General features: G+C 48.3%; 27 non-coding genes across 27 annotated transcripts; 14 read left to right on the forward strand and 13 right to left on the reverse strand.

The window, feature by feature from the left end:
• Window positions 1-433: 433 nt before the first annotated feature.
• On the reverse strand, window positions 434-505 carry Trnap-ugg (transfer RNA proline (anticodon UGG)). The gene has a single exon. It is a non-coding gene; the product is annotated as a tRNA-Pro (tRNA).
• A 557-nt stretch (window positions 506-1,062) lies between these two features.
• Trnaq-uug (transfer RNA glutamine (anticodon UUG)) lies at window positions 1,063-1,134 on the forward strand. Its single transcript has one exon. It is a non-coding gene; the product is annotated as a tRNA-Gln (tRNA).
• Window positions 1,135-1,641: 507 nt separating this feature from the next.
• Window positions 1,642-1,713, reverse strand: Trnap-ugg (transfer RNA proline (anticodon UGG)). Its single transcript has one exon. It is a non-coding gene; the product is annotated as a tRNA-Pro (tRNA).
• A 557-nt stretch (window positions 1,714-2,270) lies between these two features.
• Trnaq-uug (transfer RNA glutamine (anticodon UUG)) lies at window positions 2,271-2,342 on the forward strand. Its single transcript has one exon. It is a non-coding gene; the product is annotated as a tRNA-Gln (tRNA).
• A 507-nt stretch (window positions 2,343-2,849) lies between these two features.
• Window positions 2,850-2,921, reverse strand: Trnap-ugg (transfer RNA proline (anticodon UGG)). The gene has a single exon. It is a non-coding gene; the product is annotated as a tRNA-Pro (tRNA).
• Window positions 2,922-3,478: 557 nt separating this feature from the next.
• Trnaq-uug (transfer RNA glutamine (anticodon UUG)) lies at window positions 3,479-3,550 on the forward strand. Its single transcript has one exon. It is a non-coding gene; the product is annotated as a tRNA-Gln (tRNA).
• Window positions 3,551-4,057: 507 nt separating this feature from the next.
• Trnap-ugg (transfer RNA proline (anticodon UGG)) lies at window positions 4,058-4,129 on the reverse strand. Its single transcript has one exon. It is a non-coding gene; the product is annotated as a tRNA-Pro (tRNA).
• A 557-nt stretch (window positions 4,130-4,686) lies between these two features.
• Window positions 4,687-4,758, forward strand: Trnaq-uug (transfer RNA glutamine (anticodon UUG)). Its single transcript has one exon. It is a non-coding gene; the product is annotated as a tRNA-Gln (tRNA).
• A 507-nt stretch (window positions 4,759-5,265) lies between these two features.
• Trnap-ugg (transfer RNA proline (anticodon UGG)) lies at window positions 5,266-5,337 on the reverse strand. Its single transcript has one exon. It is a non-coding gene; the product is annotated as a tRNA-Pro (tRNA).
• Window positions 5,338-5,894: 557 nt separating this feature from the next.
• Window positions 5,895-5,966, forward strand: Trnaq-uug (transfer RNA glutamine (anticodon UUG)). The gene has a single exon. It is a non-coding gene; the product is annotated as a tRNA-Gln (tRNA).
• A 507-nt stretch (window positions 5,967-6,473) lies between these two features.
• Window positions 6,474-6,545, reverse strand: Trnap-ugg (transfer RNA proline (anticodon UGG)). The gene has a single exon. It is a non-coding gene; the product is annotated as a tRNA-Pro (tRNA).
• Window positions 6,546-7,102: 557 nt separating this feature from the next.
• Window positions 7,103-7,174, forward strand: Trnaq-uug (transfer RNA glutamine (anticodon UUG)). The gene has a single exon. It is a non-coding gene; the product is annotated as a tRNA-Gln (tRNA).
• Window positions 7,175-7,681: 507 nt separating this feature from the next.
• Trnap-ugg (transfer RNA proline (anticodon UGG)) lies at window positions 7,682-7,753 on the reverse strand. The gene has a single exon. It is a non-coding gene; the product is annotated as a tRNA-Pro (tRNA).
• Window positions 7,754-8,310: 557 nt separating this feature from the next.
• Trnaq-uug (transfer RNA glutamine (anticodon UUG)) lies at window positions 8,311-8,382 on the forward strand. The gene has a single exon. It is a non-coding gene; the product is annotated as a tRNA-Gln (tRNA).
• A 507-nt stretch (window positions 8,383-8,889) lies between these two features.
• Trnap-ugg (transfer RNA proline (anticodon UGG)) lies at window positions 8,890-8,961 on the reverse strand. The gene has a single exon. It is a non-coding gene; the product is annotated as a tRNA-Pro (tRNA).
• Window positions 8,962-9,518: 557 nt separating this feature from the next.
• Window positions 9,519-9,590, forward strand: Trnaq-uug (transfer RNA glutamine (anticodon UUG)). The gene has a single exon. It is a non-coding gene; the product is annotated as a tRNA-Gln (tRNA).
• A 507-nt stretch (window positions 9,591-10,097) lies between these two features.
• On the reverse strand, window positions 10,098-10,169 carry Trnap-ugg (transfer RNA proline (anticodon UGG)). The gene has a single exon. It is a non-coding gene; the product is annotated as a tRNA-Pro (tRNA).
• A 557-nt stretch (window positions 10,170-10,726) lies between these two features.
• Window positions 10,727-10,798, forward strand: Trnaq-uug (transfer RNA glutamine (anticodon UUG)). The gene has a single exon. It is a non-coding gene; the product is annotated as a tRNA-Gln (tRNA).
• A 507-nt stretch (window positions 10,799-11,305) lies between these two features.
• Window positions 11,306-11,377, reverse strand: Trnap-ugg (transfer RNA proline (anticodon UGG)). The gene has a single exon. It is a non-coding gene; the product is annotated as a tRNA-Pro (tRNA).
• Window positions 11,378-11,934: 557 nt separating this feature from the next.
• Trnaq-uug (transfer RNA glutamine (anticodon UUG)) lies at window positions 11,935-12,006 on the forward strand. Its single transcript has one exon. It is a non-coding gene; the product is annotated as a tRNA-Gln (tRNA).
• A 507-nt stretch (window positions 12,007-12,513) lies between these two features.
• Trnap-ugg (transfer RNA proline (anticodon UGG)) lies at window positions 12,514-12,585 on the reverse strand. The gene has a single exon. It is a non-coding gene; the product is annotated as a tRNA-Pro (tRNA).
• Window positions 12,586-13,142: 557 nt separating this feature from the next.
• Window positions 13,143-13,214, forward strand: Trnaq-uug (transfer RNA glutamine (anticodon UUG)). The gene has a single exon. It is a non-coding gene; the product is annotated as a tRNA-Gln (tRNA).
• Window positions 13,215-13,721: 507 nt separating this feature from the next.
• Window positions 13,722-13,793, reverse strand: Trnap-ugg (transfer RNA proline (anticodon UGG)). The gene has a single exon. It is a non-coding gene; the product is annotated as a tRNA-Pro (tRNA).
• Window positions 13,794-14,350: 557 nt separating this feature from the next.
• Trnaq-uug (transfer RNA glutamine (anticodon UUG)) lies at window positions 14,351-14,422 on the forward strand. The gene has a single exon. It is a non-coding gene; the product is annotated as a tRNA-Gln (tRNA).
• A 507-nt stretch (window positions 14,423-14,929) lies between these two features.
• Window positions 14,930-15,001, reverse strand: Trnap-ugg (transfer RNA proline (anticodon UGG)). Its single transcript has one exon. It is a non-coding gene; the product is annotated as a tRNA-Pro (tRNA).
• Window positions 15,002-15,558: 557 nt separating this feature from the next.
• Window positions 15,559-15,630, forward strand: Trnaq-uug (transfer RNA glutamine (anticodon UUG)). The gene has a single exon. It is a non-coding gene; the product is annotated as a tRNA-Gln (tRNA).
• Window positions 15,631-16,766: 1,136 nt separating this feature from the next.
• On the forward strand, window positions 16,767-16,838 carry Trnaq-uug (transfer RNA glutamine (anticodon UUG)). Its single transcript has one exon. It is a non-coding gene; the product is annotated as a tRNA-Gln (tRNA).
• Window positions 16,839-17,919: the final 1,081 nt, after the last annotated feature.

Raw genomic sequence — 17,919 nt, forward strand, 5'->3', positions numbered from 1 at the left:
TAGGATCATGAAATGCAAAATGTTAATAGCAGTCCACACGTGAATGGGGAGCGCTCCAAATGCTTATGCTTTTGCTACTAGGATTAATAACGGGACGTAAGGGGTTCAACTGCGAGAAGACGACCTCAGCTGTTCCTCCCCGCAGGAAAGACATCTCACCGTTTTGGGTGCTGCATGCGCATGCATTTACCAAACTTGCATGCGATGTAGTAGTTCCTGGGGAACGAATAGAATCGTTGTACGTGCCAGTCTTTACGTATAGATATAAGTAAGCGGAGACGGCTTAATCCTGCCACGTAGATTGCTTTCCATAAGACGCACCTGAGAGTCTCATGGGCCGGTGGCCCGACATGCAGTTTGTCCTGCTGCATGGCTTACTTTCAGAGACTCGCAAGTTTATCGTAGTGCTGGGTTGTCGCGAAAGTGAAAAGTAGGGCCTGTCCGGGATTTGAACCCGGGACCCCCTGCACCCAAAGCAGGAATCATACCCCTAGACCAACAGGCCGCACAAGTAAGCAAGTCTGCACCCCGCCACCTACTGAGATCTTGCCGCACTTGCTACTTGCAGCATCCTAGCTGGACCATATTCTCAAAGGGGTTTCTTAATCTGACACCTACAACATGCGCTGTGCTGAACACCAGTGTATGTGAATGCTGAAAGAGCTGCTTGAGTTGTGTGACAGTATTTCGACCGTGTGTAGTGCAAATGTTATCGTGTCACGAACAATCCGCCCACTACGTAGCGTTCTGTGTCAGCACGCAGTTTTCGACAGTACTCTGTGTCCATAGCTGTTTTCATAGCTAGGCTGCTTCCAGCACAAAGCATCCGCCATACGAAAGTGGCTGTTTCGCGATTTTGATTACCTGATCCTTCGACATCACTTCATGTACGAATACTGGCAAGAATTCTCGCTACATTCAAAGGTGCTCCTTCCACTTCCAGCCTACTTGGTTGCTTCATTAGCCACGCAAACACTTCCTGAGGACCATACGTGTAATGACATCGCATCTTATGGGCTTAATTACATGATACCACGGAATTTAAGAGCGCTAGAGGCATCCGGTTCCATGGTGTAATGGTTAGCACTCTGGACTTTGAATCCAGCGATCCGAGTTCGAGTCTCGGTGGAACCTGACGCTGTGTTTTGCGATCGTTTCTAGAAATGTGTACGAGCCGGTGGTTGGAATTGTATGTGCAGAAATTTAACTAGGATCATGAAATGCAAAATGTTAATAGCAGTCCACACGTGAATGGGGAGCGCTCCAAATGCTTATGCTTTTGCTACTAGGATTAATAACGGGACGTAAGGGGTTCAACTGCGAGAAGACGACCTCAGCTGTTCCTCCCCGCAGGAAAGACATCTCACCGTTTTGGGTGCTGCATGCGCATGCATTTACCAAACTTGCATGCGATGTACTAGTTCCTGGGGAACGAATAGAATCGTTGTACGTGCCAGTCTTTACGTATAGATATAAGTAAGCGGAGTCGGCTTAATCCTGCCACGTAGATTGCTTTCCATAAGACGCACCTGAGAGTCTCATGGGCCGGTGGCCCGACATGCAGTTTGTCCTGCTGCATGGCTTACTTTCAGAGACTCGCAAGTTTATCGTAGTGCTGGGTTGTCGCGAAAGTGAAAAGTAGGGCCTGTCCGGGATTTGAACCCGGGACCTCCTGCACCCAAAGCAGGAATCATACCCCTAGACCAACAGGCCGCACAAGTAAGCAAGTCTGCACCCCGCCACCTACTGAGATCTTGCCGCACTTGCTACTTGCAGCATCCTAGCTGGACCATATTCTCAAAGAGGTTTCTTAATCTGACACCTACAACATGCGCTGTGCTGAACACCAGTGTATGTGAATGCTGAAAGAGCTGCTTGAGTTGTGTGACAGTATTTCGACCGTGTGTAGTGCAAATGTTATCGTGTCACGAACAATCCGCCCACTACGTAGCGTTCTGTGTCAGCACGCAGTTTTCGACAGTACTCTGTGTCCATAGCTGTTTTCATAGCTAGGCTGCTTCCAGCACAAAGCATCCGCCATACGAAAGTGGCTGTTTCGCGATTTTGATTACCTGATCCTTCGACATCACTTCATGTACGAATACTGGCAAGAATTCTCGCTACATTCGAAGGTGCTCCTTCCACTTCCAGCCTACTTGGTTGCTTCATTAGCCACGCAAACACTTCCTGAGGACCATACGTGTAATGACATCGCATCTTATGGGCTTAATTACATGATACCACTGAATTTAAGAGCGCTACAGGCATCTGGTTACATGGTGTAATGGTTAGCACTCTGGACTTTGAATCCAGCAATCCGAGTTCGAGTCTCGGTGGAACCTGACGCTGTGTTTTGCGATCGTTTCTAGAAATGTGTACGAGCCGGTGGTTGGAATTGTATGTGCAGAAATTTAACTAGGATCATGAAATGCAAAATGTTAATAGCAGTCCACACGTGAATGGGGAGCGCTCCAAATGCTTATGCTTTTGCTACTAGGATTAATAACGGGACGTAAGGGGTTCAACTGCGAGAAGACGACCTCAGCTGTTCCTCCCCGCAGGAAAGACATCTCACCGTTTTGGGTGCTGCATGCGCATGCATTTACCAAACTTGCATGCGATGTACTAGTTCCTGGGGAACGAATAGAATCGTTGTACGTGCCAGTCTTTACGTATAGATATAAGTAAGCGGAGACGGCTTAATCCTGCCACGTAGATTGCTTTCCATAAGACGCACCTGAGAGTCTCATGGGCCGGTGGCCCGACATGCAGTTTGTCCTGCTGCATGGCTTACTTTCAGAGACTCGCAAGTTTATCGTAGTGCTGGGTTGTCGCGAAAGTGAAAAGTAGGGCCTGTCCGGGATTTGAACCCGGGACCTCCTGCACCCAAAGCAGGAATCATACCCCTAGACCAACAGGCCGCACAAGTAAGCAAGTCTGCACCCCGCCACCTACTGAGATCTTGCCGCACTTGCTACTTGCAGCATCCTAGCTGGACCATATTCTCAAAGGGGTTTCTTAATCTGACACCTACAACATGCGCTGTGCTGAACACCAGTGTATGTGAATGCTGAAAGAGCTGCTTGAGTTGTGTGACAGTATTTCGACCGTGTGTAGTGCAAATGTTATCGTGTCACGAACAATCCGCCCACTACGTAGCGTTCTGTGTCAGCACGCAGTTTTCGACAGTACTCTGTGTCCATAGCTGTTTTCATAGCTAGGCTGCTTCCAGCACAAAGCATCCGCCATACGAAAGTGGCTGTTTCGCGATTTTGATTACCTGATCCTTCGACATCACTTCATGTACGAATACTGGCAAGAATTCTCGCTACATTCAAAGGTGCTCCTTCCACTTCCAGCCTACTTGGTTGCTTCATTAGCCACGCAAACACTTCCTGAGGACCATACGTGTAATGACATCGCATCTTATGGGCTTAATTACATGATACCACGGAATTTAAGAGCGCTACAGGCATCCGGTTCCATGGTGTAATGGTTAGCACTCTGGACTTTGAATCCAGCGATCCGAGTTCGAGTCTCGGTGGAACCTGACGCTGTGTTTTGCGATCGTTTCTAGAAATGTGTACGAGCCGGTGGTTGGAATTGTATGTGCAGAAATTTAACTAGGATCATGAAATGCAAAATGTTAATAGCAGTCCACACGTGAATGGGGAGCGCTCCAAATGCTTATGCTTTTGCTACTAGGATTAATAACGGGACGTAAGGGGTTCAACTGCGAGAAGACGACCTCAGCTGTTCCTCCCCGCAGGAAAGACATCTCACCGTTTTGGGTGCTGCATGCGCATGCATTTACCAAACTTGCATGCGATGTACTAGTTCCTGGGGAACGAATAGAATCGTTGTACGTGCCAGTCTTTACGTATAGATATAAGTAAGCGGAGTCGGCTTAATCCTGCCACGTAGATTGCTTTCCATAAGACGCACCTGAGAGTCTCATGGGCCGGTGGCCCGACATGCAGTTTGTCCTGCTGCATGGCTTACTTTCAGAGACTCGCAAGTTTATCGTAGTGCTGGGTTGTCGCGAAAGTGAAAAGTAGGGCCTGTCCGGGATTTGAACCCGGGACCTCCTGCACCCAAAGCAGGAATCATACCCCTAGACCAACAGGCCGCACAAGTAAGCAAGTCTGCACCCCGCCACCTACTGAGATCTTGCCGCACTTGCTACTTGCAGCATCCTAGCTGGACCATATTCTCAAAGGGGTTTCTTAATCTGACACCTACAACATGCGCTGTGCTGAACACCAGTGTATGTGAATGCTGAAAGAGCTGCTTGAGTTGTGTGACAGTATTTCGACCGTGTGTAGTGCAAATGTTATCGTGTCACGAACAATCCGCCCACTACGTAGCGTTCTGTGTCAGCACGCAGTTTTCGACAGTACTCTGTGTCCATAGCTGTTTTCATAGCTAGGCTGCTTCCAGCACAAAGCATCCGCCATACGAAAGTGGCTGTTTCGCGATTTTGATTACCTGATCCTTCGACATCACTTCATGTACGAATACTGGCAAGAATTCTCGCTACATTCAAAGGTGCTCCTTCCACTTCCAGCCTACTTGGTTGCTTCATTAGCCACGCAAACACTTCCTGAGGACCATACGTGTAATGACATCGCATCTTATGGGCTTAATTACATGATACCACGGAATTTAAGAGCGCTACAGGCATCCGGTTCCATGGTGTAATGGTTAGCACTCTGGACTTTGAATCCAGCGATCCGAGTTCGAGTCTCGGTGGAACCTGACGCTGTGTTTTGCGATCGTTTCTAGAAATGTGTACGAGCCGGTGGTTGGAATTGTATGTGCAGAAATTTAACTAGGATCATGAAATGCAAAATGTTAATAGCAGTCCACACGTGAATGGGGAGCGCTCCAAATGCTTATGCTTTTGCTACTAGGATTAATAACGGGACGTAAGGGGTTCAACTGCGAGAAGACGACCTCAGCTGTTCCTCCCCGCAGGAAAGACATCTCACCGTTTTGGGTGCTGCATGCGCATGCATTTACCAAACTTGCATGCGATGTACTAGTTCCTGGGGAACGAATAGAATCGTTGTACGTGCCAGTCTTTACGTATAGATATAAGTAAGCGGAGACGGCTTAATCCTGCCACGTAGATTGCTTTCCATAAGACGCACCTGAGAGTCTCATGGGCCGGTGGCCCGACATGCAGTTTGTCCTGCTGCATGGCTTACTTTCAGAGACTCGCAAGTTTATCGTAGTGCTGGGTTGTCGCGAAAGTGAAAAGTAGGGCCTGTCCGGGATTTGAACCCGGGACCTCCTGCACCCAAAGCAGGAATCATACCCCTAGACCAACAGGCCGCACAAGTAAGCAAGTCTGCACCCCGCCACCTACTGAGATCTTGCCGCACTTGCTACTTGCAGCATCCTAGCTGGACCATATTCTCAAAGGGGTTTCTTAATCTGACACCTACAACATGCGCTGTGCTGAACACCAGTGTATGTGAATGCTGAAAGAGCTGCTTGAGTTGTGTGACAGTATTTCGACCGTGTGTAGTGCAAATGTTATCGTGTCACGAACAATCCGCCCACTACGTAGCGTTCTGTGTCAGCACGCAGTTTTCGACAGTACTCTGTGTCCATAGCTGTTTTCATAGCTAGGCTGCTTCCAGCACAAAGCATCCGCCATACGAAAGTGGCTGTTTCGCGATTTTGATTACCTGATCCTTCGACATCACTTCATGTACGAATACTGGCAAGAATTCTCGCTACATTCAAAGGTGCTCCTTCCACTTCCAGCCTACTTGGTTGCTTCATTAGCCACGCAAACACTTCCTGAGGACCATACGTGTAATGACATCGCATCTTATGGGCTTAATTACATGATACCACGGAATTTAAGAGCGCTACAGGCATCCGGTTCCATGGTGTAATGGTTAGCACTCTGGACTTTGAATCCAGCGATCCGAGTTCGAGTCTCGGTGGAACCTGACGCTGTGTTTTGCGATCGTTTCTAGAAATGTGTACGAGCCGGTGGTTGGAATTGTATGTGCAGAAATTTAACTAGGATCATGAAATGCAAAATGTTAATAGCAGTCCACACGTGAATGGGGAGCGCTCCAAATGCTTATGCTTTTGCTACTAGGATTAATAACGGGACGTAAGGGGTTCAACTGCGAGAAGACGACCTCAGCTGTTCCTCCCCGCAGGAAAGACATCTCACCGTTTTGGGTGCTGCATGCGCATGCATTTACCAAACTTGCATGCGATGTACTAGTTCCTGGGGAACGAATAGAATCGTTGTACGTGCCAGTCTTTACGTATAGATATAAGTAAGCGGAGTCGGCTTAATCCTGCCACGTAGATTGCTTTCCATAAGACGCACCTGAGAGTCTCATGGGCCGGTGGCCCGACATGCAGTTTGTCCTGCTGCATGGCTTACTTTCAGAGACTCGCAAGTTTATCGTAGTGCTGGGTTGTCGCGAAAGTGAAAAGTAGGGCCTGTCCGGGATTTGAACCCGGGACCTCCTGCACCCAAAGCAGGAATCATACCCCTAGACCAACAGGCCGCACAAGTAAGCAAGTCTGCACCCCGCCACCTACTGAGATCTTGCCGCACTTGCTACTTGCAGCATCCTAGCTGGACCATATTCTCAAAGAGGTTTCTTAATCTGACACCTACAACATGCGCTGTGCTGAACACCAGTGTATGTGAATGCTGAAAGAGCTGCTTGAGTTGTGTGACAGTATTTCGACCGTGTGTAGTGCAAATGTTATCGTGTCACGAACAATCCGCCCACTACGTAGCGTTCTGTGTCAGCACGCAGTTTTCGACAGTACTCTGTGTCCATAGCTGTTTTCATAGCTAGGCTGCTTCCAGCACAAAGCATCCGCCATACGAAAGTGGCTGTTTCGCGATTTTGATTACCTGATCCTTCGACATCACTTCATGTACGAATACTGGCAAGAATTCTCGCTACATTCGAAGGTGCTCCTTCCACTTCCAGCCTACTTGGTTGCTTCATTAGCCACGCAAACACTTCCTGAGGACCATACGTGTAATGACATCGCATCTTATGGGCTTAATTACATGATACCACTGAATTTAAGAGCGCTACAGGCATCTGGTTACATGGTGTAATGGTTAGCACTCTGGACTTTGAATCCAGCAATCCGAGTTCGAGTCTCGGTGGAACCTGACGCTGTGTTTTGCGATCGTTTCTAGAAATGTGTACGAGCCGGTGGTTGGAATTGTATGTGCAGAAATTTAACTAGGATCATGAAATGCAAAATGTTAATAGCAGTCCACACGTGAATGGGGAGCGCTCCAAATGCTTATGCTTTTGCTACTAGGATTAATAACGGGACGTAAGGGGTTCAACTGCGAGAAGACGACCTCAGCTGTTCCTCCCCGCAGGAAAGACATCTCACCGTTTTGGGTGCTGCATGCGCATGCATTTACCAAACTTGCATGCGATGTACTAGTTCCTGGGGAACGAATAGAATCGTTGTACGTGCCAGTCTTTACGTATAGATATAAGTAAGCGGAGACGGCTTAATCCTGCCACGTAGATTGCTTTCCATAAGACGCACCTGAGAGTCTCATGGGCCGGTGGCCCGTCATGCAGTTTGTCCTCCTGCATGGCTTACTTTCAGAGACTCGCAAGTTTATCGTAGTGCTGGGTTGTCGCGAAAGTGAAAAGTAGGGCCTGTCCGGGATTTGAACCCGGGACCTCCTGCACCCAAAGCAGGAATCATACCCCTAGACCAACAGGCCGCACAAGTAAGCAAGTCTGCACCCCGCCACCTACTGAGATCTTGCCGCACTTGCTACTTGCAGCATCCTAGCTGGACCATATTCTCAAAGAGGTTTCTTAATCTGACACCTACAACATGCGCTGTGCTGAACACCAGTGTATGTGAATGCTGAAAGAGCTGCTTGAGTTGTGTGACAGTATTTCGACCGTGTGTAGTGCAAATGTTATCGTGTCACGAACAATCCGCCCACTACGTAGCGTTCTGTGTCAGCACGCAGTTTTCGACAGTACTCTGTGTCCATAGCTGTTTTCATAGCTAGGCTGCTTCCAGCACAAAGCATCCGCCATACGAAAGTGGCTGTTTCGCGATTTTGATTACCTGATCCTTCGACATCACTTCATGTACGAATACTGGCAAGAATTCTCGCTACATTCGAAGGTGCTCCTTCCACTTCCAGCCTACTTGGTTGCTTCATTAGCCACGCAAACACTTCCTGAGGACCATACGTGTAATGACATCGCATCTTATGGGCTTAATTACATGATACCACTGAATTTAAGAGCGCTACAGGCATCTGGTTCCATGGTGTAATGGTTAGCACTCTGGACTTTGAATCCAGCGATCCGAGTTCGAGTCTCGGTGGAACCTGACGCTGTGTTTTGCGATCGTTTCTAGAAATGTGTACGAGCCCGTGGTTGGAATTGTATGTGCAGAAATTTAACTAGGATCATGAAATGCAAAATGTTAATAGCAGTCCACACGTGAATGGGGAGCGCTCCAAATGCTTATGCTTTTGCTACTAGGATTAATAACGGGACGTAAGGGGTTCAACTGCGAGAAGACGACCTCAGCTGTTCCTCCCCGCAGGAAAGACATCTCACCGTTTTGGGTGCTGCATGCGCATGCATTTACCAAACTTGCATGCGATGTACTAGTTCCTGGGGAACGAATAGAATCGTTGTACGTGCCAGTCTTTACGTATAGATATAAGTAAGCGGAGACGGCTTAATCCTGCCACGTAGATTGCTTTCCATAAGACGCACCTGAGAGTCTCATGGGCCGGTGGCCCGACATGCAGTTTGTCCTGCTGCATGGCTTACTTTCAGAGACTCGCAAGTTTATCGTAGTGCTGGGTTGTCGCGAAAGTGAAAAGTAGGGCCTGTCCGGGATTTGAACCCGGGACCTCCTGCACCCAAAGCAGGAATCATACCCCTAGACCAACAGGCCGCACAAGTAAGCAAGTCTGCACCCCGCCACCTACTGAGATCTTGCCGCACTTGCTACTTGCAGCATCCTAGCTGGACCATATTCTCAAAGAGGTTTCTTAATCTGACACCTACAACATGCGCTGTGCTGAACACCAGTGTATGTGAATGCTGAAAGAGCTGCTTGAGTTGTGTGACAGTATTTCGACCGTGTGTAGTGCAAATGTTATCGTGTCACGAACAATCCGCCCACTACGTAGCGTTCTGTGTCAGCACGCAGTTTTCGACAGTACTCTGTGTCCATAGCTGTTTTCATAGCTAGGCTGCTTCCGGCACAAAGCATCCGCCATACGAAAGTGGCTGTTTCGCGATTTTGATTACCTGATCCTTTGACATCACTTCATGTACGAATACTGGCAAGAATTCTCGCTACATTCGAAGGTGCTCCTTCCACTTCCAGCCTACTTGGTTGCTTCATTAGCCACGCAAACACTTCCTGAGGACCATACGTGTAATGACATCGCATCTTATGGGCTTAATTACATGATACCACTGAATTTAAGAGCGCTACAGGCATCCGGTTCCATGGTGTAATGGTTAGCACTCTGGACTTTGAATCCAGCGATCCGAGTTCGAGTCTCGGTGGAACCTGACGCTGTGTTTTGCGATCGTTTCTAGAAATGTGTACGAGCCGGTGGTTGGAATTGTATGTGCAGAAATTTAACTAGGATCATGAAATGCAAAATGTTAATAGCAGTCCACACGTGAATGGGGAGCGCTCCAAATGCTTATGCTTTTGCTACTAGGATTAATAACGGGACGTAAGGGGTTCAACTGCGAGAAGACGACCTCAGCTGTTCCTCCCCGCAGGAAAGACATCTCACCGTTTTGGGTGCTGCATGCGCATGCATTTACCAAACTTGCATGCGATGTACTAGTTCCTGGGGAACGAATAGAATCGTTGTACGTGCCAGTCTTTACGTATAGATATAAGTAAGCGGAGACGGCTTAATCCTGCCACGTAGATTGCTTTCCATAAGACGCACCTGAGAGTCTCATGGGCCGGTGGCCCGACATGCAGTTTGTCCTGCTGCATGGCTTACTTTCAGAGACTCGCAAGTTTATCGTAGTGCTGGGTTGTCGCGAAAGTGAAAAGTAGGGCCTGTCCGGGATTTGAACCCGGGACCTCCTGCACCCAAAGCAGGAATCATACCCCTAGACCAACAGGCCGCACAAGTAAGCAAGTCTGCACCCCGCCACCTACTGAGATCTTGCCGCACTTGCTAGTTGCAGCATCCTAGCTGGACCATATTCTCAAAGAGGTTTCTTAATCTGACACCTACAACATGCGCTGTGCTGAACACCAGTGTATGTGAATGCTGAAAGAGCTGCTTGAGTTGTGTGACAGTATTTCGAAAGTGTGTAGTGCAAATGTTATCGCGTCACGAACAATCCGCCCACTACGTAGCGTTCTGTGTCAGCACGCAGTTTTCGACAGTACTCTGTGTCCATAGCTGTTTTCATAGCTAGGCTGCTTCCAGCACAAAGCATCCGCCATACGAAAGTGGCTGTTTCGCGATTTTGATTACCTGATCCTTCGACATCACTTCATGTACGAATACTGGCAAGAATTCTCGCTACATTCGAAGGTGCTCCTTCCACTTCCAGCCTACTTGGTTGCTTCATTAGCCACGCAAACACTTCCTGAGGACCATACGTGTAATGACATCGCATCTTATGGGCTTAATTACATGATACCACGGAATTTAAGAGCGCTACAGGCATCCGGTTCCATGGTGTAATGATTAGCACTCTGGACTTTGAATCCAGCGATCCGAGTTCGAGTCTCGGTGGAACCTGACGCTGTGTTTTGCGATCGTTTCTAGAAATGTGTACGAGCCGGTGGTTGGAATTGTATGTGCAGAAATTTAACTAGGATCATGAAATGCAAAATGTTAATAGCAGTCCACACGTGAATGGGGAGCGCTCCAAATGCTTATGCTTTTGCTACTAGGATTAATAACGGGACGTAAGGGGTTCAACTGCGAGAAGACGACCTCAGCTGTTCCTCCCCGCAGGAAAGACATCTCACCGTTTTGGGTGCTGCATGCGCATGCATTTACCAAACTTGCATGCGATGTACTAGTTCCTGGGGAACGAATAGAATCGTTGTACGTGCCAGTCTTTACGTATAGATATAAGTAAGCGGAGACGGCTTAATCCTGCCACGTAGATTGCTTTCCATAAGACGCACCTGAGAGACTCATGGGCCGGTGGCCCGACATGCAGTTTGTCCTGCTGCATGGCTTACTTTCAGAGACTCGCAAGTTTATCGTAGTGCTGGGTTGTCGCGAAAGTGAAAAGTAGGACCTGTCCGGGATTTGAACCCGGGACCTCCTGCACCCAAAGCAGGAATCATACCCCTAGACCAACAGGCCGCACAAGTAAGCAAGTCTGCACCCCGCCACCTACTGAGATCTTGCCGCACTTGCTACTTGCAGCATCCTAGCTGGACCATATTCTCAAAGAGGTTTCTTAATCTGACACCTACAACATGCGCTGTGCTGAACACCAGTGTATGTGAATGCTGAAAGAGCTGCTTGAGTTGTGTGACAGTATTTCGACCGTGTGTAGTGCAAATGTTATCGTGTCACGAACAATCCGCCCACTACGTAGCGTTCTGTGTCAGCACGCCGTTTTCGACAGTACTCTGTGTCCATAGCTGTTTTCATAGCTAGGCTGCTTCCAGCACAAAGCATCCGCCATACGAAAGTGGCTGTTTCGCGATTTTGATTACCTGATCCTTCGACATCACTTCATGTACGAATACTGGCAAGAATTCTCGCTACATTCGAAGGTGCTCCTTCCACTTCCAGCCTACTTGGTTGCTTCATTAGCCACGCAAACACTTCCTGAGGACCATACGTGTAATGACATCGCATCTTATGGGCTTAATTACATGATACCACTGAATTTAAGAGCGCTACAGGCATCCGGTTCCATGGTGTAATGGTTAGCACTCTGGATTTTGAATCCAGCGATCCGAGTTCGAGTCTCGGTGGAACCTGACGCTGTGTTTTGCGATCGTTTCTAGAAATGTGTACGAGCCGTTGGTTGGAATTGTATGTGCAGAAATTTAACTAGGATCATGAAATGCAAAATGTTAATAGCAGTCCACACGTGAATGGGGAGCGCTCCAAATGCTTATGCTTTTGCTACTAGGATTAATAACGGGACGTAAGGGGTTCAACTGCGAGAAGACGACCTCAGCTGTTCCTCCCCGCAGGAAAGACATCTCACCGTTTTGGGTGCTGCATGCGCATGCATTTACCAAACTTGCATGCGATGTACTAGTTCCTGGGGAACGAATAGAATCGTTGTACGTGCCAGTCTTTACGTATAGATATAAGTAAGCGGAGACGGCTTAATCCTGCCACGTAGATTGCTTTCCATAAGACGCACCTGAGAGTCTCATGGGCCGGTGGCCCGACATGCAGTTCGTCCTGCTGCATGGCTTACTTTCAGAGACTCGCAAGTTTATCGTAGTGCTGGGTTGTCGCGAAAGTGAAAAGTAGGGCCTGTCCGGGATTTGAACCCGGGACCTCCTGCACCCAAAGCAGGAATCATACCCCTAGACCAACAGGCCGCACAAGTAAGCAAGTCTGCACCCCGCCACCTACTGAGATCTTGCCGCACTTGCTACTTGCAGCATCCTAGCTGGACCATATTCTCAAAGAGGTTTCTTAATCTGACACCTACAACATGCGCTGTGCTGAACACCAGTGTATGTGAATGCTGAAAGAGCTGCTTGAGTTGTGTGACAGTATTTCGACCGTGTGTAGTGCAAATGTTATCGTGTCACGAACAATCCGCCCACTACGTAGCGTTCTGTGTCAGCACGCCGTTTTCGACAGTACTCTGTGTCCATAGCTGTTTTCATAGCTAGGCTGCTTCCAGCACAAAGCATCCGCCATACGAAAGTGGCTGTTTCGCGATTTTGATTACCTGATCCTTCGACATCACTTCATGTACGAATACTGGCAAGAATTCTCGCTACATTCAAAGGTGCTCCTTCCACTTCCAGCCTACTTGGTTGCTTCATTAGCCACGCAAACACTTCCTGAGGACCATACGTGTAATGACATCGCATCTTATGGGCTTAAATACATGATACCACGGAATTTAAGAGCGCTACAGGCATCCGGTTCCATGGTGTAATGGTTAGCACTCTGGACTTTGAATCCAGCGATCCGAGTTCGAGTCTCGGTGGAACCTGACGCTGTGTTTTGCGATCGTTTCTAGAAATGTGTACGAGCCCGTGGTTGGAATTGTATGTGCAGAAATTTAACTAGGATCATGAAATGCAAAATGTTAATAGCAGTCCACACGTGAATCGGGAGCGCTCCAAATGCTTATGCTTTTGCTACTAGGATTAATAACGGGACGTAAGGGGTTCAACTGCGAGAAGACGACCTCAGCTGTTCCTCCCCGCAGGAAAGACATCTCACCGTTTTGGGTGCTGCATGCGCATGCATTTACCAAACTTGCATGCGATGTACTAGTTCCTGGGGAACGAATAGAATCGTTGTACGTGCCAGTCTTTACGTATAGATATAAGTAAGCGGAGACGGCTTAATCCTGCCACGTAGATTGCTTTCCATAAGACGCACCTGAGAGTCTCATGGGCCGGTGGCCCGACATGCAGTTTGTCCTGCTGCATGGCTTACTTTCAGAGACTCGCAAGTTTATCGTAGTGCTGGGTTGTCGCGAAAGTGAAAAGTAGGGCCTGTCCGGGATTTGAACCCGGGACCTCCTGCACCCAAAGCAGGAATCATACCCCTAGACCAACAGGCCGCACAAGTAAGCAAGTCTGCACCCCGCCACCTACTGAGATCTTGCCGCACTTGCTACTTGCAGCATCCTAGCTGGACCATATTCTCAAAGAGGTTTCTTAATCTGACACCTACAACATGCGCTGTGCTGAACACCAGTGTATGTGAATGCTGAAAGAGCTGCTTGAGTTGTGTGACAGTATTTCGACCGTGTGTAGTGCAAATGTTATCGTGTCACGAACAATCCGCCCACTACGTAGCGTTCTGTGTCAGCACGCAGTTTTCGACAGTACTCTGTGTCCATAGCTGTTTTCATAGCTAGGCTGCTTCCAGCACAAAGCATCCGCCATACGAAAGTGGCTGTTTCGCGATTTTGATTACCTGATCCTTTGACATCACTTCATGTACGAATACTGGCAAGAATTCTCGCTACATTCGAAGGTGCTCCTTCCACTTCCAGCCTACTTGGTTGCTTCATTAGCCACGCAAACACTTCCTGAGGACCATACGTGTAATGACATCGCATCTTATGGGCTTAATTACATGATACGACTGAATTTAAGAGCGCTACAGGCATCCGGTTCCATGGTGTAATGGTTAGCACTCTGGACTTTGAATCCAGCGATCCGAGTTCGAGTCTCGGTGGAACCTGACGCTGTGTTTTGCGATCGTTTCTAGAAATGTGTACGAGCCGGTGGTTGGAATTGTATGTGCAGAAATTTAACTAGGATCATGAAATGCAAAATGTTAATAGCAGTCCACACGTGAATGGGGAGCGCTCCAAATGCTTATGCTTTTGCTACTAGGATTAATAACGGGACGTAAGGGGTTCAACTGCGAGAAGACGACCTCAGCTGTTCCTCCCCGCAGGAAAGACATCTCACCGTTTTGGGTGCTGCATGCGCATGCATTTACCAAACTTGCATGCGATGTACTAGTTCCTGGGGAACGAATAGAATCGTTGTACGTGCCAGTCTTTACGTATAGATATAAGTAAGCGGAGACGGCTTAATCCTGCCACGTAGATTGCTTTCCATAAGACGCACCTGAGAGTCTCATGGGCCGGTGGCCCGACATGCAGTTCGTCCTGCTGCATGGCTTACTTTCAGAGACTCGCAAGTTTATCGTAGTGCTGGGTTGTCGCGAAAGTGAAAAGTAGGGCCTGTCCGGGATTTGAACCCGGGACCTCCTGCACCCAAAGCAGGAATCATACCCCTAGACCAACAGGCCGCACAAGTAAGCAAGTCTGCACCCCGCCACCTACTGAGATCTTGCCGCACTTGCTACTTGCAGCATCCTAGCTGGACCATATTCTCAAAGAGGTTTCTTAATCTGACACCTACAACATGCGCTGTGCTGAACACCAGTGTATGTGAATGCTGAAAGAGCTGCTTGAGTTGTGTGACAGTATTTCGACCGTGTGTAGTGCAAATGTTATCGTGTCACGAACAATCCGCCCACTACGTAGCGTTCTGTGTCAGCACGCCGTTTTCGACAGTACTCTGTGTCCATAGCTGTTTTCATAGCTAGGCTGCTTCCAGCACAAAGCATCCGCCATACGAAAGTGGCTGTTTCGCGATTTTGATTACCTGATCCTTCGACATCACTTCATGTACGAATACTGGCAAGAATTCTCGCTACATTCAAAGGTGCTCCTTCCACTTCCAGCCTACTTGGTTGCTTCATTAGCCACGCAAACACTTCCTGAGGACCATACGTGTAATGACATCGCATCTTATGGGCTTAAATACATGATACCACGGAATTTAAGAGCGCTACAGGCATCCGGTTCCATGGTGTAATGGTTAGAACTCTGGACTTTGAATCCAGCGATCCGAGTTCGAGTCTCGGTGGAACCTGACGCTGTGTTTTGCGATCGTTTCTAGAAATGTGTACGAGCCCGTGGTTGGAATTGTATGTGCAGAAATTTAACTAGGATCATGAAATGCAAAATGTTAATAGCAGTCCACACGTGAATCGGGAGCGCTCCAAATGCTTATGCTTTTGCTACTAGGATTAATAACGGGACGTAAGGGGTTCAACTGCGAGAAGACGACCTCAGCTGTTCCTCCCCGCAGGAAAGACATCTCTCCGTTTTGGGTGCTGCATGCGCATGCATTTACCAAACTTGCATGCGATGTACTAGTTCCTGGGGAACGAATAGAATCGTTGTACGTGCCAGTCTTTACGTATAGATATAAGTAAGCGGAGACGGCTTAATCCTGCCACGTAGATTGCTTTCCATAAGACGCACCTGAGAGTCTCATGGGCCGGTGGCCCGACATGCAGTTTGTCCTGCTGCATGGCTTACTTTCAGAGACTCGCAAGTTTATCGTAGTGCTGGGTTGTCGCGAAAGTGAAAAGTAGGGCCTGTCCGGGATTTGAACCCGGGACCTCCTGCACCCAAAGCAGGAATCATACACCTTGACCAACAGGCCGCACAAGTAAGCAAGTCTGCACCCCGCCACCTACTGAGATCTTGCCGCACTTGCTAGTTGCAGCATCCTAGCTGGACCATATTCTCAAAGAGGTTTCTTAATCTGACACCTACAACATGCGCTGTGCTGAACACCAGTGTATGTGAATGCTGAAAGAGCTGCTTGAGTTGTGTGACAGTATTTCGACCGTGTGAAGTGCAAATGTTATCGTGTCTCGAACAATCCGCCCACTACGTAGCGTTCTGTGTCAGCACGCAGTTTTCGATAGTACTCTGTGTCCATAGCTGTTCTCATAGCTAGGTTGCTTCCAGCACAAAGCATCCGCCATACGAAAGTGGCTGTTACGCGATTTTGATTACCTGATCCTTCGACATCACTTCATGTACGAATACTGGCAAGAATTCTCGCTACACTCGAAGGTGCTCCTTCCACTTCCAGCCTACTTGGTTGCTTCATTAGCCACGCAAACACTTCCTGAGGACCATACGTGTAATGACATCGCATCTTATGGGCTTAATTACAAGATACCACTGAATTTAAGAGCTCTACAGGCATTCGGTTCCATGGTGTAATGGTTAGCACTCTGGACTTTGAATCCAGCGATCCGAGTTCGAGTCTCGGTGGAACCTGACGCTGTGTTTTGCGATCGTTTCTAGAAATGTGTACGAGCCGGTGGTTGGAATTGTATGTGCAGAAATTTAACTAGGATCATGAAATGCAAAATGTTAATAGCAGTCCACACGTGAATGGGGAGCGCTCCAAATGCTTATGCCTTTGCTACTAGGATTAATAACGGGACGTAAGGGGTTCAACTGCGAGAAGACGACCTCAGCTGTTCCTCCCCGCAGGAAAGACATCTCACCGTTTTGGGTGCTGCATGCGCATGCATTTACCAAACTTGCATGCGATGTACTAGTTCCTGGGGAACGAATAGAATCGTTGTACGTGCCAGTCTTTACGTATAGATATAAGTAAGCGGAGACGGCTTAATCCTGCCACGTAGATTGCTTTCCATAAGACGCACCTGAGAGTCTCATGGGCCGGTGGCCCGACATGCAGTTTGTCCTGCTGCATGGCTTACTTTCAGAGACTCGCAAGTTTATCGTAGTGCTGGGTTGTCGCGAAAGTGAAAAGTAGGGCCTGTCCGGGATTTGAACCCGGGACCTCCTGCACCCAAAGCAGGAATCATACACCTTGACCAACAGGCCGCACAAGTAAGCAAGTCTGCACCCCGCCACCTACTGAGATCTTGCCGCACTTGCTAGTTGCAGCATCCTAGCTGGACCATATTCTCAAAGAGGTTTCTTAATCTGACACCTACAACATGCGCTGTGCTGAACACCAGTGTATGTGAATGCTGAAAGAGCTGCTTGAGTTGTGTGACAGTATTTCGACCGTGTGAAGTGCAAATGTTATCGTGTCACGAACAATCCGCCCACTACGTAGCGTTCTGTGTCAGCACGCAGTTTTCGATAGTACTCTGTGTCCATAGCTGTTCTCATAGCTAGGTTGCTTCCAGCACAAAGCATCCGCCATACGAAAGTGGCTGTTTCGCGATTTTGATTACCTGATCCTTCGACATCACTTCATGTACGAATACTGGCAAGAATTCTCGCTACACTCGAAGGTGCTCCTTCCACTTCCAGCCTACTTGGTTGCTTCATTAGCCACGCAAACACTTCCTGAGGACCATACGTGTAATGACATCGC

This window comes from Schistocerca serialis, chromosome 2 (genome assembly GCF_023864345.2).
Source record: "Schistocerca serialis cubense isolate TAMUIC-IGC-003099 chromosome 2, iqSchSeri2.2, whole genome shotgun sequence".
NCBI lineage: Eukaryota > Metazoa > Arthropoda > Insecta > Orthoptera > Acrididae > Schistocerca > Schistocerca serialis.